The sequence below is a fragment of the Rissa tridactyla genome, chromosome Z (assembly GCF_028500815.1).
Source record: "Rissa tridactyla isolate bRisTri1 chromosome Z, bRisTri1.patW.cur.20221130, whole genome shotgun sequence".
Taxonomy (NCBI): Eukaryota; Metazoa; Chordata; class Aves; order Charadriiformes; family Laridae; genus Rissa; species Rissa tridactyla.
This window is the reverse complement of record NC_071497.1, coordinates 12,596,251-12,611,295: the sequence shown is the minus strand read 5'-3', so window position 1 is coordinate 12,611,295 and position 15,045 is coordinate 12,596,251. Positions and strand designations below refer to the sequence as shown.

The 15,045-nt window shown below is 45.4% G+C and overlaps 1 long non-coding RNA gene across 1 annotated transcript; it reads right to left on the bottom strand.

Moving 5' to 3' along the window:
- Positions 1-602: 602 nt before the first annotated feature.
- On the bottom strand, positions 603-5,882 carry LOC128903115 (uncharacterized). The gene is made up of 4 exons (XR_008464000.1): positions 5,768-5,882; positions 1,730-1,925; positions 1,567-1,650; positions 603-733 (listed from the first exon to the last, which is right to left on the bottom strand). It is a non-coding gene; the product is annotated as an uncharacterized LOC128903115 (long non-coding RNA).
- Positions 5,883-15,045: the final 9,163 nt, after the last annotated feature.

The window sequence follows — 15,045 nt, the reverse complement described above, 5'->3', positions numbered from 1 at the left end:
TATTTTCTAATGATTTATGACACAGCAATCCCTTTCAGAATGACACTTCTCAAGGTTTGGCTGGAAAAAGAGCTTTTGGTGGCTAAAAGGTAGTTAAAAGCAGTAGCACTTGGAGAGCTGGGAGACTCATACATCGCTGTGGGTGAACCAGAAGCAGCATTTCTAGGAGCTGTGTGAGCCGCTGGTCACAGGTCTCCTGATGCCCCTGTGGGTGGAAGTGCTGGAGATGTGGTACTGTTGGTTGGACGCCGTGTCCCTGGGGGCTGATCTCCCTGCCCGAGGAGGGGGCCCCAAGAGCACACCTGCCGGACCCGACCTTGCTCCATCTCTGCCATGCCAGGGTCCATGGCACTGGTCTGCACTGTGCAGGAGAAACAAGAGGGTTTAAGGGCATAAGGCCAAAGATCCAGCCCTTTCTGCAAGCCATAAACACAAAGACTAACACGCAAAAGCATGGAAACAGCGTGTCAGCTGCGTTTCCCTAGAAGGAATGACAGTTTCCACTACAGGAGAGGAAAACAGCAAAACCAGCACAATGAATTTTATTTTTTCTTTTTTTTTCTTTTTTAAAAGTGTCATTCATTGGCTACTATGGGATGGAAATAGCTTTTAACTCCTATGCAGAGACAACCCAAACACCAGTGGTTGGGAAATGCTTGTAATCCCAACTGAAATCTGATCTACCAGCAGAATGAAGAAGGGGAAATGCAGGCAGGCATCTGTCCTGGGGCACCTAAGAGGAAAAAATAGATCTCAGTGCAGCAAGGAGAAAATGTCACCCTCTTCCAATGAGAAGTCCTTGCACCCTAGAGGGGGGCCCAAAGCACTTTATAGAGCATGTTTCTGGATGCCAGTCACCCTAGATGGTAATGCCTGCAGAGCTTGTGAGGAACACACCAGACCTTGTGTGTTGGTGCAGGAGGATCTCTTCATCCACAGCTGTCATGTCTCTGTGGTGAAACGGGAGTCTGGAAATCCATTAACATTGCATATCTTAGCTCTGTGTCCAGAACAGGCATATTAATCATCTAGCCTATCTTCTAAATTATCTTGAAGTGAATCAAAACGTGCTTCTGAGGAAACTGTGCAAAGCACCATAGGTGTGTGAGCTGTGCTGTAAAAAGCTATCCCAGAATTTGGGGCTGCTTGCCTTAACAAGTCTTCCCGCGGCTGGAAAATCCATATTTCAGCAATGCGACAGCCAAGGGATTATTGGAAATTCTTGTGGGATGGATTATTGCAAGAAGGGGTGTTATTAAGTGACCTTTTCTCTGAAAAATATCTAGGGGTGATCTGGAAAAACCTAACTGCCTGGAAAAAACTCAAGGAAGCTAAAAGGTAGCTTGACCATCGCAGATGCAAAGTGTCCTCCACAAAGACAGAGGAGAATTCCTCACTTTCCACGAGCTGGAGATGCTGATTGCTTCATCTCTGTTGCCAAATAACAAGGCCCTTCCCTCTCCACCTGACCTTCTCTTCATCTCTCTTTGACCATGCTTCTCATCTCCCAAGCGCTTCCTGACTTAGCAATGCTCTTCCAGTCAGTTCTGCTCCGTGTTGCATTACCTGCTTTGACCAATGCTCCTCCATGTTTCTTCCCCTTAGCAAATTTCCTCCATTTTGGGGTCACACCATCTGCAAGAGCAGGACCTGAAGATGAAGCAATACCCAATATTACTATCTTTCAGAACTTCTACTTAAGGTACACCTCTGTCCATTTTGAGCTCACCTCTCAGGCTGGTGAGAGAAGCTCTCGACTGTAGCTCTGGATGTCCCAAGCTTAATTCCTCAGGAACATCCAGTCTCAGCATCTCTTTGTGTCCAAGTGCCAGGAGGAGAGCAGAAGCAGTTTGCATGACAAGGAAGAAACACATCTGCAGAAAGTTGACTTCTGATGGCAATCTCAACAAGTCAGCTGCACTTATCTGCATGAAAACACGCTTATATTGCTATCTTGCTCTCTCCTCTCTCTCCCTGCCCTCTTGTATCCCCCCACCAGTCGCATGTTGTCATAGATGTGGGGCAAAAACTTCCTCTTTTCTGCGTGGTTCTGAAGCACCTAGCACCATAAAGTCCTAAGTTTACAGAAAGCCCCTGGGCACCACTAAGAATTTTGCAGCAAATTTAGATCTGTTGGGTTAGAGTCAAGGGATATGTTTTGAGAATTTGCTTCAGCAGGAAAAAATAGAAGTTTGGATTTTTGCACATGTGTAATGATCATAGCAAAATTTTTATATTTTTTTTTTTCCTAAATGAACCCACCCTACAGAAAGAAATATCTGGGAGGCTCTGGTCTGCCTATCATTGCATGTTAAAGTGAGGGAAGAAATCTGCTGTCAGAGAAATGGCATGCTAAACTCATGAGCTGCATACTTGGTGGTGTGGAGCGTCGCATATGAAGTTTTGTCTCAATCTGTTGCTAAGCCCTTTAAAATGCATTTGGACAAATATACAGTTACTCCTCCAAGGACATTGATTCAATTATAAAACCGTCTATTGGATCAGTGAATACATGAATCAGGCAAGATGTTTTCTGGTGTTCTCTGGATTCCACAACTTGAAATAATCTTGCTGGAAAAAACAAAGTTAGGACTGTGGGGAGCAGTTAACATGAGTTTGAGAAGATACATGATAGATGTGTATTTCCTGGCCATTTGTTTTTCCCCTTTTTTCACAGTGCTCTGTTCATTTTGTTCACGCACATCAGAATTTCTCCCTTTTCTAGCTCATAAACTTTCCTTTCTGTAGCTGTATGCTATTAACAAAGAGGCAGCAACAGCAGAAGAAATAGCTGTGTAAATGCTAATACAAATATCCTCCCATTTATCAGACTCCTTTGGCCTGGTCGTCTGTGGCAGTTGGTTGTACTGGTTTTAGTGGGACTGAACGAGCTGGTAATTGTGACATGGGCAAGGAGAACCAGCTTGTCCTGTTTGCAGATATGGAGTCACTCCTGCCGTCCCAGGCAGAAGAAGGGTGTCTGTGTGCACACAGGGACTGTTCAAATAATATGGAAAGTTTGGGGGTTATTTCATACAATTCATTCAAGACTATTCCCAGCCTACTTCCATCAACAGTCTGGTTAATGAATCAAAACTCTCTGAGCTGGCAACTGTTTTCCACAAAACCGTTCTGGGAGGAATTTTTGACTAGTCACAGAGGCCCTGTAGTCAGAAATAAATTTTCTGAGTGAAGAACTGGTATGGGAATTTTATCATGTTACAGTGGTACAACCATATGCAGAGATGAAAAATTGTTCCCAAAGTGACTCTAAAGAAGGCAAAAAACCAGAATGACCCCATACCAAGTTGTTCCTTAGAGCCACATGCCTTGAAATTAAAACTTGAGGAAATCATTAGCAGGTTTAATAATAATCCCCATTCCTCGTAGTGAAAAAATTCTACAGGGCTACAACCACAATTCCTATAAATCAAGACAGCCCCATCAAAGTCACTTTTCAGTTTCCCAAACCTGAGGTACTATCCTGGAGAACATTACAGGAAAGGTAGCTCACCTTCTCCTGTGTCATCCTAGCGGCCTAGGTCCATTCTGCAGGACACTTTAAATACTTGTCCAGACAGGAAGGGCACCATGCACTCTGGAACAGCTTCAGTCATAACTTGCATGAAAGTTCTGCTGGAAAAGGTTTATTGTAGGCTAATGCAATATTTTAAATGCTTCATGCCTAATGTATGTCATGGTGGATTTCAGGTAAGTCTGAACTAATGATGGCTACAGGCAACGAGTTCCCCTTTGGACTCCTTAAAAATTGATTGCCTGTGACTAAGGCAATCTATTAAGCCCCCATTAATAACATTTTGTAAGTTATTTGTATGTAAGCCTCAATGAAAACGGTGACCTATGTTTTAGTTCTGAACCTTCTTCATCTGCAAAACTCCCAGTTTTGCAGCAAGCAATTGCTGCCTCTACTTATTTGGAGATCATGGCACAATTCGTTGATTTCAAAGGAGCTTTCTCCAAGGAAATTACAATTTATGCTGATCAAGGAAGGCAAAATCGATCTCACAACCCCAGTTATTCTAAAAGAGGAAAAAAAAATTTCCATAAAGAAAGAGAAAATTGGCAACATAGTCATGAGAAGATAGCAAGCAGGAGATGTTTTCAGCCAGTTGCAATGCAGAACGCAGAGCCAGGAGTGGTGGGGCGCTCTGCCCGACAGGCACCGAGGCAGGAGCAGATACATGCTCCTCCAGATGACAAAACCAGCTGCCCCTGCCGCTGGAAAATGCATCTGAACTCTGACTAACTCATTAAACCTACCCTGCCTTGTAGTCACTCCTCTGCAGTGAAGTAAAAGCAGACTGACCATCTTCGCAGAAGGAAAGAACGTAAAAGAAGGCAACAAGGTAGTTTTCACAGCTTGGCTCACAAAGCTAGGAAAAACCCCAGCACACAATTAGGAAATCAGATTTTCTGCACATCAGTTCAGATTATTAGAAAACTCTCTGTGGAAAGCTCATGAAGAGGTGTTTGGGGGTAAACTAGTTTCCACCTTTTTCTATGCACAGCTGGGTGCACTACAGCTTTTTACGGACTAGCTATCTTGAGTTAGCACAGCAGAACACCAAGGATGCAGCTGGCCAGGGAGGACCTTCAGAGACCCACTGTGGTGAGGGAGAAGTTAATAGCACATCTGGCACGGGGGCTGCAGTTTGGGAGGAGAGGTGTGCTTGGGCCTCTTTGGGGAGCAGGCAAGGGACAGGTTTTTCCTCCTACTTGTCTTGCGTTCAACTGTAAGCTGACGAGAGGACTCTTGTTTCATGCTGCTTTCAGCTAAAATTCCTCTTGAGAAAGGCGTTGGGGATTTTTCCCCCGTCTATTTCTGACTCCTTTGTTTGTTCACCGTCCCTTCCCTCCCTGAAAGCTCAGGGGCACTGCTGAGGAGTGGTCCCACAGTTGCACAGTGTGGCTTTTCTCAAGTTCAGCACGAGGCATGGTGCTTTTTTTTTTTTTAAGCCACACCATGCCTTTCATCCCCCCTCTGCTCACGGACCCCTCCACTGCGTGTCACTCGTCATCCACAGCTGGTCAGTCTCTGCATCCGGACCTTGAAGAAGGAGACCCTGGTGTGTCAGCTGCACACTGCCCCTGCCCGCTTCCCCAGCCACAAAGCAGGCACACGTCACCCTTCGGTCTGCACACGTTTCTGGTGCACCAGCACCTGGAAATCATGGGGATACAGGAGACCATTAACTTCCACATTGGGTTATAATGGTCTTTTTTGTTTCCAGTTGTATTTTTCCCAGTAAAGCTTTTCAGGGCTTGGAGAACCTGGAAATGGTAGCGTCTTCTCTTGCCACTTTCACCATATATGGTGCTTCATCCAAATACATCCAAATTGTCAGGCAAACGATGCAACCTGACGTGACTTATGTCTTGTGAAAGCTGGGATTTGGCCAACGAGCCACTGTCTAAATCTTTAGGGTGAAGATCTAGCTGGGACGATGATTAAATGCCATGTGCTAGTGTGTTTTCTCTTGCTGTCAGAAATTGAACTACATCAGCAAAAGCAACAGCAGGAAACCCAAAGAGGAGAAAAAAACCAATCTTTGGACAGACAAGGCCAAGGAGTATGAAGCATCGAGCTGCTCAGGATGGATGATCCAGCCCTTGCATGTGATCTGCTTGTAATAATATAATAGAGATCCTGAGCCATCTGCCATGTTACAGAGCCTGGTGGAACAGCACACCCTTGCCATTTGTCCTTTCAACACCTTTCTGCTCCATTAACTTTTCCATATCTTACCTCTCCTTGCTGTTACCTCTGGATTTCACTTTCCCTCTCCTGTTTCATTTTCACACTGTGCACGCGGAAGCGCGGTGCAAAGCGGAGCGAGCAGATCGATGGCCGTAGCTCGTTCCCGTGCCGGCTTGGTGCAACGCAGCCAGGCAGCAATAAAGCTGCTGGCTTTTGTAGGGGGAGATATGTGTATATTTTTTCTTTCTTGGAAAACATGTGGTAAGTTCCTGTGTGGAGTTTGCCAATTGTGAAGTTTCCCAAGCTGCTTAATACATTCATCTTTTTATTTTGTAACACAGTCTTCAAAAACTGTCCCTGGCTGGCTTTGCTGACTGCCCTATCGTTTAAGTCAGACCTTCTGGATAAAGGATGTCTGTGTTTTTTGCCACTGAAAGACAGAGCAGGGATCCATTTGCCAGTTGGATCATTGTGTTATTTTGGCCTTAGGCAAGAGACGGAGAAGCAAAAAAGGAAGATATCAGTTTATGTGTGTGCACAGACTTTCAACCATTTTCCATTTCCATCAGGAACATATCCTGCTATTTTTCTCCTATCTCAGTGCTCCTGCCATGGATTTGTCTGCTTGCATTTGGCGAAGATAAGACACTTTCTTTTTAAGTGGCAACAGGATTGGACCCAATGCCCTTAAGGTCAGGTCTGGACCAGTGCCTTTTGCTGAAATAAGGACCCTTTTGGCACTGCACCAATATTTTCAGCTTCTCCAAATCCGCACTACATTCAGGATCAAAAATAGTCAATTTCTTCTCTTTTTTTTTCTCCTTAATTTTCAAGGCTTGCTTATGGCTAAAACTGGAAATCGGTGGAATGAAATAATCTGAGAGAGTAGCTTTCTGTGATATTCCTAGCTTGCACAAAGTCAGAAATAACGCACACTTCAGGCAGAGCCAGGAGGGGTGAGGTGCAGTCATTTCTGTACATTTCCGGAAAGAATAAAGTTTCAACTCTTCAAGGTTTTCAGCAGTAGCCCAAACAATTTCTTTCATACCTGCTGCTTTTTACATTTTGTTTCAGTTTAACACAATTGTCAATATAAGCCCAGCAGTTTAAGTTGGCTTTGAGTGTGTGAACTTGTTACGTCTTTTTAAATCATTCAGCATATTAAAGTGTGACGTGAACTTGATTTTATTTCTGATTCACTTAATCCTCTGGCAAGGAAATAAATGTGCACTTCTGTTCTGTCCCAAAGTAGTTGTGTCAACTTTTGGAGGGATCTTTGGTGACCTCTTTCTGCATCATTTCATGATTTCATATTGATGGCTGCTCTGACGTGACTCTGTGTGTGTAATGGATTGTGTGTAACAGTAGATGCATACCATGAGGTACTCAAGAACCGAGTGAGGGAATACATGGAGACATTAAAAATCTGTGGTGTGAAACTCAGCATTAAAACCCTGCAGCATGCAACTGTATCTGTGGTTAAATGCTGGAGCTTTGATGTGGGAGGACAGCTTCTAAGCAACAAAGACCATGCTTGTTGCACACAATATTTTTGGAAGACCAGGGGTTGAATGCATTGCTTTGGTATCAAAGCTTAGCGGTAATTCTAGACTCAAACATGCACAAGTCATGACATTGCATTAAAAGCCATGAACAGTTAAAAAAAATACCCTTAGGGCACTTTTGCCTCCTGGTTGACCCTCCTCCAGGTATGCTAGCATTCTTCCAGCATTTTCAGTCACAAGAAGGTTCAGAGCTCATGTCTCGACTGAATCAAATGCTGGGATCTATCCCAGGGATATCTAGGATGCAGGCTTTAAGACTTAAACACCAGCGTTTCCTAAATTTGTAATCTGAAATGGAAGGAACAGGGAGCCTTGTGTTTGAAACTTCATCACCTGCTCCATGGTCTGATCCCTGCTCACTCGGATCCCCTGTCCTCTGCGGAGAGCTAGGCAGTCAGGTTTTGCAAGCTGCCTTGAAAATCCCTGTCTGTGCTTTTAAACTGAGCTCGTTGCACTATCCCCACATCAGTGGTAGCTCTGTGGTAGTCTGCAGAGCCAGACAGAAGAATCTCCCAGACCCAACTTGTACCTTCGCAGACTTGTTTATGGACAGACTAGCTTGCCCTTGCATTGCTGGGGTTTGTTATGGAGCAGCAAAGAGGGTTCTCCTAAAGCGCTGGCTTGGGGCAACCTCTCTCTGCAGCTTGTAGATGGGGTGTTTATTACTGTTTTCTTAAGGTAATAGCAGCAAAGCTTTAAAATTTGCAGTTAACAGCGTTGCCGAAGCTCTTCTTTCCTGTCTTTGGAGGCATTCCAATAGCTTGCAGTAGTGTGTGGTCCTGAACGCTGTGAGAGGTGAAGAGGTGTCTATTACTTTTGAAGAATATTTTTGAACTATGGTCTCTGAGAAAATGCTTTCTTCAGAACCTGGACACCAAGGCAGTAACACCACAGAAGGGGATAAACTCAAGGAAACTGTTGTTTAGCGTGGAGGTTGCTGAATTATTGTTGCTCCTTGGGATTTATTTTGGCTCAGCCCAGGCTCAATCCTCCAATGTCCTGAACATCTCCTGCCAGGGAGCGGGCCTTGTTTTGTTTTCAGCTGACCACAATGTTTTACAGAACTCCTGGAAAATTTCCCCCCAACAATATTGTTTAATTGTTTATTCACAAGCCTTCCTTGGCCAGCGGCTAGGGAGCTGAGGAACGGAGGGCGTCCAGGGCTGCAAACATGAGCAACTCAGCAGCCAAACCTTTGTAACAGCTTCCATCTTCTGTGTCATGAAAAACAATACGTGTTCCCCTCCGGGAGATGTACTTCCTCTGCACAAAAGACATTGTCCCCATTGTTTGAGGCATCTCATGTCTCAAAGGCTGTGACCCTCCTCTGTCATCATGGCCATCGCTTGGCCACATGTGGGACCTGCTGAGCAAGGACTGCAAGGCCTTGTGCTTCTCGGAGTGGTGCCTGCAGGAACTCCAGTGCTTCATGTGTTGAGCAGGGAGAGGTCCTTCTTTTTTGCACTGAATAATGCAGGAAGATCTTGACTTTGTTTTTCGGTGAGAGTTTCTTTCACACCTGTAGCAGGAGCTGATCTGGAAATTTCTATGACATCTTCAATGAAAAAAAAGGAGTTGGGAAGAACTTGACCAGATACATGTGAATGAAGGGAGGCATGTATCTTCCCGAGTTTTTGCCTGCCGACAAAGCGGGACACTGTAAGTTACACACACAGATGATGACCTGTAATGGAAACGTGTTTCAAAAACATGTGTTTCAGCAACAGACCTTAGGAGATCCTGTTTCTTAAACAAATCCTACAGTGCCTCTATACTCTGTAGATATGGTTTAATTAGGGGAAAAGTACTGGCTGAACACCAGTTATTTTCTGGTTTTTATTCTGTTTTGGGAAGTCAGCGCAAGTTACTGGTGCAGAAAGCGGGAGTAAGACTTGTGTGACACCAGGTTGTCCTCTTAGGACTCTTACCTCTACCTTGTCTTTCTTAAGTCCTTTAATAAAGCTAACCTGGTATAAATACAGCCTTAAATAGAATATATATTGCAGTTTCTGACACTGTCGTGTGAAAGTTTTAAGTTCACCCTACAGGAGGCATTCCTCCTCCACAGAGCAGGCAGGGAAGCTTTTGCAAAGTCTAGGGACATAATATTGCCAACAGTTTCATGATCCGACTGCTGTTCTGCGGGGAAAATGGAGGAGATCTGGCCAAAGGCTGCACAAAATCTTCCTCGGAGTGCTCAGGAACCAAATGGGCAGAGCACCACGTTTCAGCTCCCATTTTCTGTTAAAGAGCTTGATCCCTCACACGCTGAGTGATTCCCATGGGGCGCTGGAGAGAATTCCTATCTCTGCAAAAGCTGATGGGGAAAGCCCTGCCGGCTTCCCTGGTGCCGGGGTGTCGCAGCAGTCCCTGTGCAGGCCAGCTTCAACCCAGCAGTTAAGGCTCTGTACTGCTCCGGCAGAGCATCTAAGCACACGGGTGAAAATAAACATGAATTTCTGTGTTTTGTCGAGTAGGGAAGGGCAGTAGAATTGAGGCCGGTGATAAGGAAATGGTGATATTTTGAAGTATAATGTAAAGGTTACGTTAGGTCATTGGGTTATACAGCTGCTTCTTCATTTCAGAAAAGCACTTTTATTTACATGTGATTGAGACAAACATGAGCATGCATTTGAAAAGCCTCTAGTCCCAGAGCACTTTGGTAAGTCCCATTTTGCCCTGCTTGTTTTGTTGTAGGTCCTCACACAGTAGTGAAATTAGGCTGCATCCCTTCAAGGAAGTGCATATCTTGCTTACGGGTATTTCTTCTTTTTGCAAAATATCTGTTGCTTTCACCATGGCTCTTCAGCAGTTTTCTCAGACATCTAGTTTTATCCTTCATGTGTATAGTTTTATCTTTCTCTGCCTCTACAAGAACACTGCAAATGCAGATGACATTGTAAAGAGACCTGCTGTTTTACACTTCGAAAGGCTGAGTCCTCACCAAAAATGGTAGTATTTTTTCCTCTGTCCCTCAGCAAAGAAGTAACACTCTAGTGAATCCTTGCATAGCAGCATTGATTTTTGTAAAATATTTTCACATTTTTTATCATAACTTAATTATTTTCCACTTTTATTCCACATATTCCATATATTCCATATATTTCCACAATTATTTTTCCCACTTTTAAATTTATGTCCCAAATCAGTTATCAAATTCGGAGTTCATTAGTCCCCCACTATTCACCTTTTATAGTGTGAGGCAAATCAAGAACTGTGAAAAGCATGTGCTGGCGTCTGTCTCATCATTCCGCATCCTCCGTTTTCCTCCTGGAGAATCCTGACCTCCAACAAAACAGTCATTACCGGTGTCTATAATTCACCGCCAGATCAGAGCAAGCACAGTGTGCACACAGCTTTGGAAAGGAAGATTTCAGTGGTGAAGTGAGGGGCTGACATGCCCTCAGGACTCGCGTCCAGGCTGGAGGGGTGGATGCCACAGGAGGTAGGGAACTGCGTGCCGTCACTCAAGCTGTGTTAGGACTTGGCCCTGCAGATGTTCACCTCTGCAGCATCTGGTAGGACAGCAGAGCTGCTGGTGACAGGCTTTTTGTGAGTTGCCACAGGGGTGGTCAGCATGGGCAAGATCACGTACATTATTGACATCTTTGGCAAAAATCTCATGTACCGGCTGCCTCTGTTCCTGTTGCATCAGACAGCCTGGAGATGCTGGGCATCTCTCTTGTCTCGTCTCACTGGACATCAGAGTCTCTTGTGTGGTCACAGGTGCAATGAGTGTGCGTGTCGCTCTTCACTCACAACAGGCTGGGTAGAGGAAATGTGGTGAAGCTTCACAAATTCCCCAGGGTGGATGTGGCAGTATAAATTAAGCAGGACTCAGGATTTTCAGCCTCCTCTGGCAGAGTCTCTTTGTTCCCGGCACACCTAAAAAGGCCTCCAACACCTTGAGTTTCTGTGCCCTGCAAGAGCCAGAGGGAAACTTAAAAAAGCTGCATCTGTCCCCACTTTTAAATGTAGCTGACAGCTGAGAGCCAAACAACGAGCAAAGAGAGCGTGACTTGAGAGTCTTTCAACATAGACCCAAAAATGTGCAGAAGTACAGACCAAAACACTTCTTGAACATGAGCCATGGGTGGAGAGATTTACTCTACAGAGTGCCTTTGGATAATATACACCCAGAGGCTGCTGCTCTCGTACCACTGTTGCATGATCCCATGCCCAGACTTGACTGGGATCACAGCTCTACTAAGCTGAGCGCTGCAAATACACAGAGTAAGAGGCTGGCTCTCTCCAAGAAATCTTGTCTTCAAGTCCTGACCCCACAGTTAAATCTATGTGGGTGGAGCCTTGGGTGCTCCAGGGTTATACCTGGAGCATTGCATAAGGGAAGGTGCCCCAAAATAGGTCAGTCAGAACAAGGCCCAAGCCACTGCCACATGCTGGGCCAAAAGGCATGTTAAGGAAGAAGCAGGAGAAGAGCAACTGGAAATGGAGCAATGGACCTTAGCGCCGTTCATTAGTCACAGGCCTCAGGCTTTTCCACGTCTGACAAAGCTGTGAACTTCTGACCAAACCAGGAGCTCCAAGTCCCTGCTGATCCCTGTTGCTGAGCTTCCTGCAGTCCCATCCAGCCCACACTCCTGGACCTTTGGGTTCTGCTGGTGTCTCCTGTGGATTGGATCAGGGAAGATGAGATGTTCCATATCAACCCCTTCATTTCCTCATAGGCTGGAGTCTCTCACCTAACCACTGTGGCTCATATTTTCTTTTCCTTTCTATCCCTTGGATTACTGATGTGGAGTACTCTAGTTCAAAACACTGTGCCAACCCTTGAGGTCTTTTACCACATGGTCATTAAAAAAAACCAAAATACAAAAAAAACCCTCCTTATTCTTAACACTAAACTTCTACTAAAAAATCCATGACCTCTTAAAAATAAAAATCCATTTAAATTTTGAAGCAAGCATTACTTTTTCCAAGGGCCTATCCTCCAAGCGTGCAAGTTGGCTCCTTCAGACAAGGACAGCATCCAGGTTGGAGCAGCAAATTTCTGGTGCTGTGAAGGCCAATGTAGCCTTTAGAGGCTTGATTTAGTGCCTGCAGATGTGACCCAGCCACAGAGAGCTCCAAGGGAGATTAGGAGCAAGCCCTCGCCCAGAGATACAAATGCCTTGCTATTGAGTCCCTGGACCACCCTTCCAAGGCGAGGGTGAGAGCAGCTTTTGCCCCTACAGGAGATGCTCGGCATGGCCACATCTCCTTGTTAAGAGGAAGGGTAGTGAGTCAGGACACCAGGGTCACCTTCGGGTGTCTCCTGTTGGTACTGGCCTGAGTGGGGACAGGGATGTGTGATCTGTGATGCTGGGTGATGATTAAGCTGATGTATTCAGGCTTGATTTCCTAAAACGCATGAGGGTGTGGGGAGAAGTTATTTAGCCCCTCTAAAAAAGAGGAATGCTTAAATTGAAAAAGGCAGTCTCAAGGGTCATGTTTCAAGCAGTGCTGGATTTTGCAGCCCTCCTCCAATGTACGCTGTTGCTTTATTTGTGAAGCAGAGGGAGGGAAACTGCTTTCCTTGTGCTCATAAATGGTTTTGCTTGGCAATTATGAGTCTAGATTAGCCATGGATACTGAACCCCCGCCTCCCTCATTTTGATCAGAACAGTCTTGCTAACAGCTCTGCGTCCCGGTAACTGACAGTCTTGTAAATATTTGCGAGCTAATTCCCTGCTCCAAAGAGCAATGGCTGTTATTTCTGAGAGCCCACAGATGCTGCATGTGGCCCAAGTCTTCTCGAGTTGGCAGGCATTGCTTCAAGCTTGCGAGCACACACACAGACACACGAAATGTGCTGGCAAAGAAAACTGTGGTCCATAAACAAAGCATGAAATGAAAGCTGTAAACCTTTATGGTTCCCCTCCTGGAAGCAGTACCGCCTAGCCGACAGTCAGCTTTGTCTCCTCCACAGGGTGTGCAAGGAGAACTGAACTGAGGGAACTGGTAAATGACCTTCAGTCAGCTCCTACCTCATGGCTTTTGCTTTTCTGGCTCTTCTGATTCGATTCTCCTCCCAGAAAAATATGCTGTGCTGTCTTCTCCCTTGTGGCAGCATAGTCTGTGGCTGCGATTTGAGTGTGCATCATATTTTGGCAGAGCAGCATGCCCTAAAGAGCAGACACACACCCCTGCCAAAACATCCGACCTCCACAAATGTGTTGTCACTTTCCCAGACCTTTCTTCTTCACACCTGGATGGCTTTCTCTTTCATCTGACCCCCTGCTCACTCCACTGCACAAGCCGTGGAGATCAGCAGTTATAGACACTCTCGTTCGGATGTTTGTCTTTTTTTTTAGGGTGGAGGCGGGGAGGGAGGGGGAACTTATTTCTTCCTGGCATTTCTTAATCCCTTGTGGAGGGCCACAGGTGATTTCTGGTTGGATTTTTTTTCTTCTGTGAGTTTCTAACTTTCTGTGCTTCCAGCTGACAGAGATGCGACCTGTAGCTTTACATACAGCCAAGAGCTAGTGACTACTCATGTCTCAGCCTCCACAAACCTCAGTGCTACTGCATGCAGTGCTTAGCCTTGCCTTGTCCTCAATTCACTGTTGCAATGAGGGTAGGGAGGAGAGGGAAGCAGCCTGACTCGAGGAGGCATTGAGTCATGCGAGTTACTGCTTTGTTTTCTCAGGATCTGAAGGGAGGAGAGGGGAGAAGGTCTCCGTTAGTCAGGACTGTGAAAATTCTGGGCAATCAGTGTGAGAGCTGATGAGTTGAGTCCCCCCCTACCCCTCTCCTCTTTCCTTCAGACAAGTAACACTGAACCAGAGACAGCACAAAGTTGCCCAGCCAGGAGCGCTGCCTGTTAGCAATGTTGCAACCTGTGTGGTCCAAACTGCTTCCAAGTCTGCAGCAATATTAATTTTGTCCACTATTCATCAAAGAGCAATGCTTTGCACCCCAGGACACTTGCAGAAATTTGTCATTGCTTTGTTCAGAGAAAGCCAGGGGACAGCAGTGCCAACTGCCAGTAAAGTGATATACGCAGGAGTGAAAGAGAGCAACAGAGATCCTCAACCTCTGCCTCCAAGACAGTTTCCCAAACACTGCTTTAGCACAGGTTCAATCTAGCTGATTTAGTACAGTACCTCTATGGAAGAAGCTGGCTCATTCCTGGAAGAAGGAGCCCATGAAAGGGCCTAATTCTTTGTGAAATAACTTCTCCCAGAAAGGTTCAGGCACATTTATTGTCTTGCATCCCCAAAGATGCCAACACCAGGGAAAAACAGCCATCGTGGCATTCCTCATTGTTTTATGAATGGTTGGGTTTGTGTTCAACTTAACTACAGTTTGCTGTGGATTGTAGCCATCTCCCAAGTGAGGTCAATGGTAATTGTTCAACAGACTTGAATAGAAGCTGGATCAGATCCCATTATGCTACTTATAATAGATAGTTTTAATGACATGTACCCTATTTTTGCCTGTATTTTACCCAAGACTGGGGGGTGAAGGGGAGAAGCAAGACCAGAGCGAAGAATATGGCAGAGCACGTTTCAGAAAGCTATCCTGTTTGGTAAGAGGTTTTTCGTTCCTAGTCAGATGTTTATGGGCAAGTATCTGTGCCAAACATTGAACTTTTGTGCTCGGAAAGGGATAAACTGCACACACCCCTATGGCAAGCTCCATTAAATATTCTCACCTATTGGCTCCACCGAAGTAGCTCTCAGCAGCTCATACAAAACACACAACAGGGATTAATTACTAGCTGATCCCGACCCATTCACAATAGCAGTAGAGAGTTTC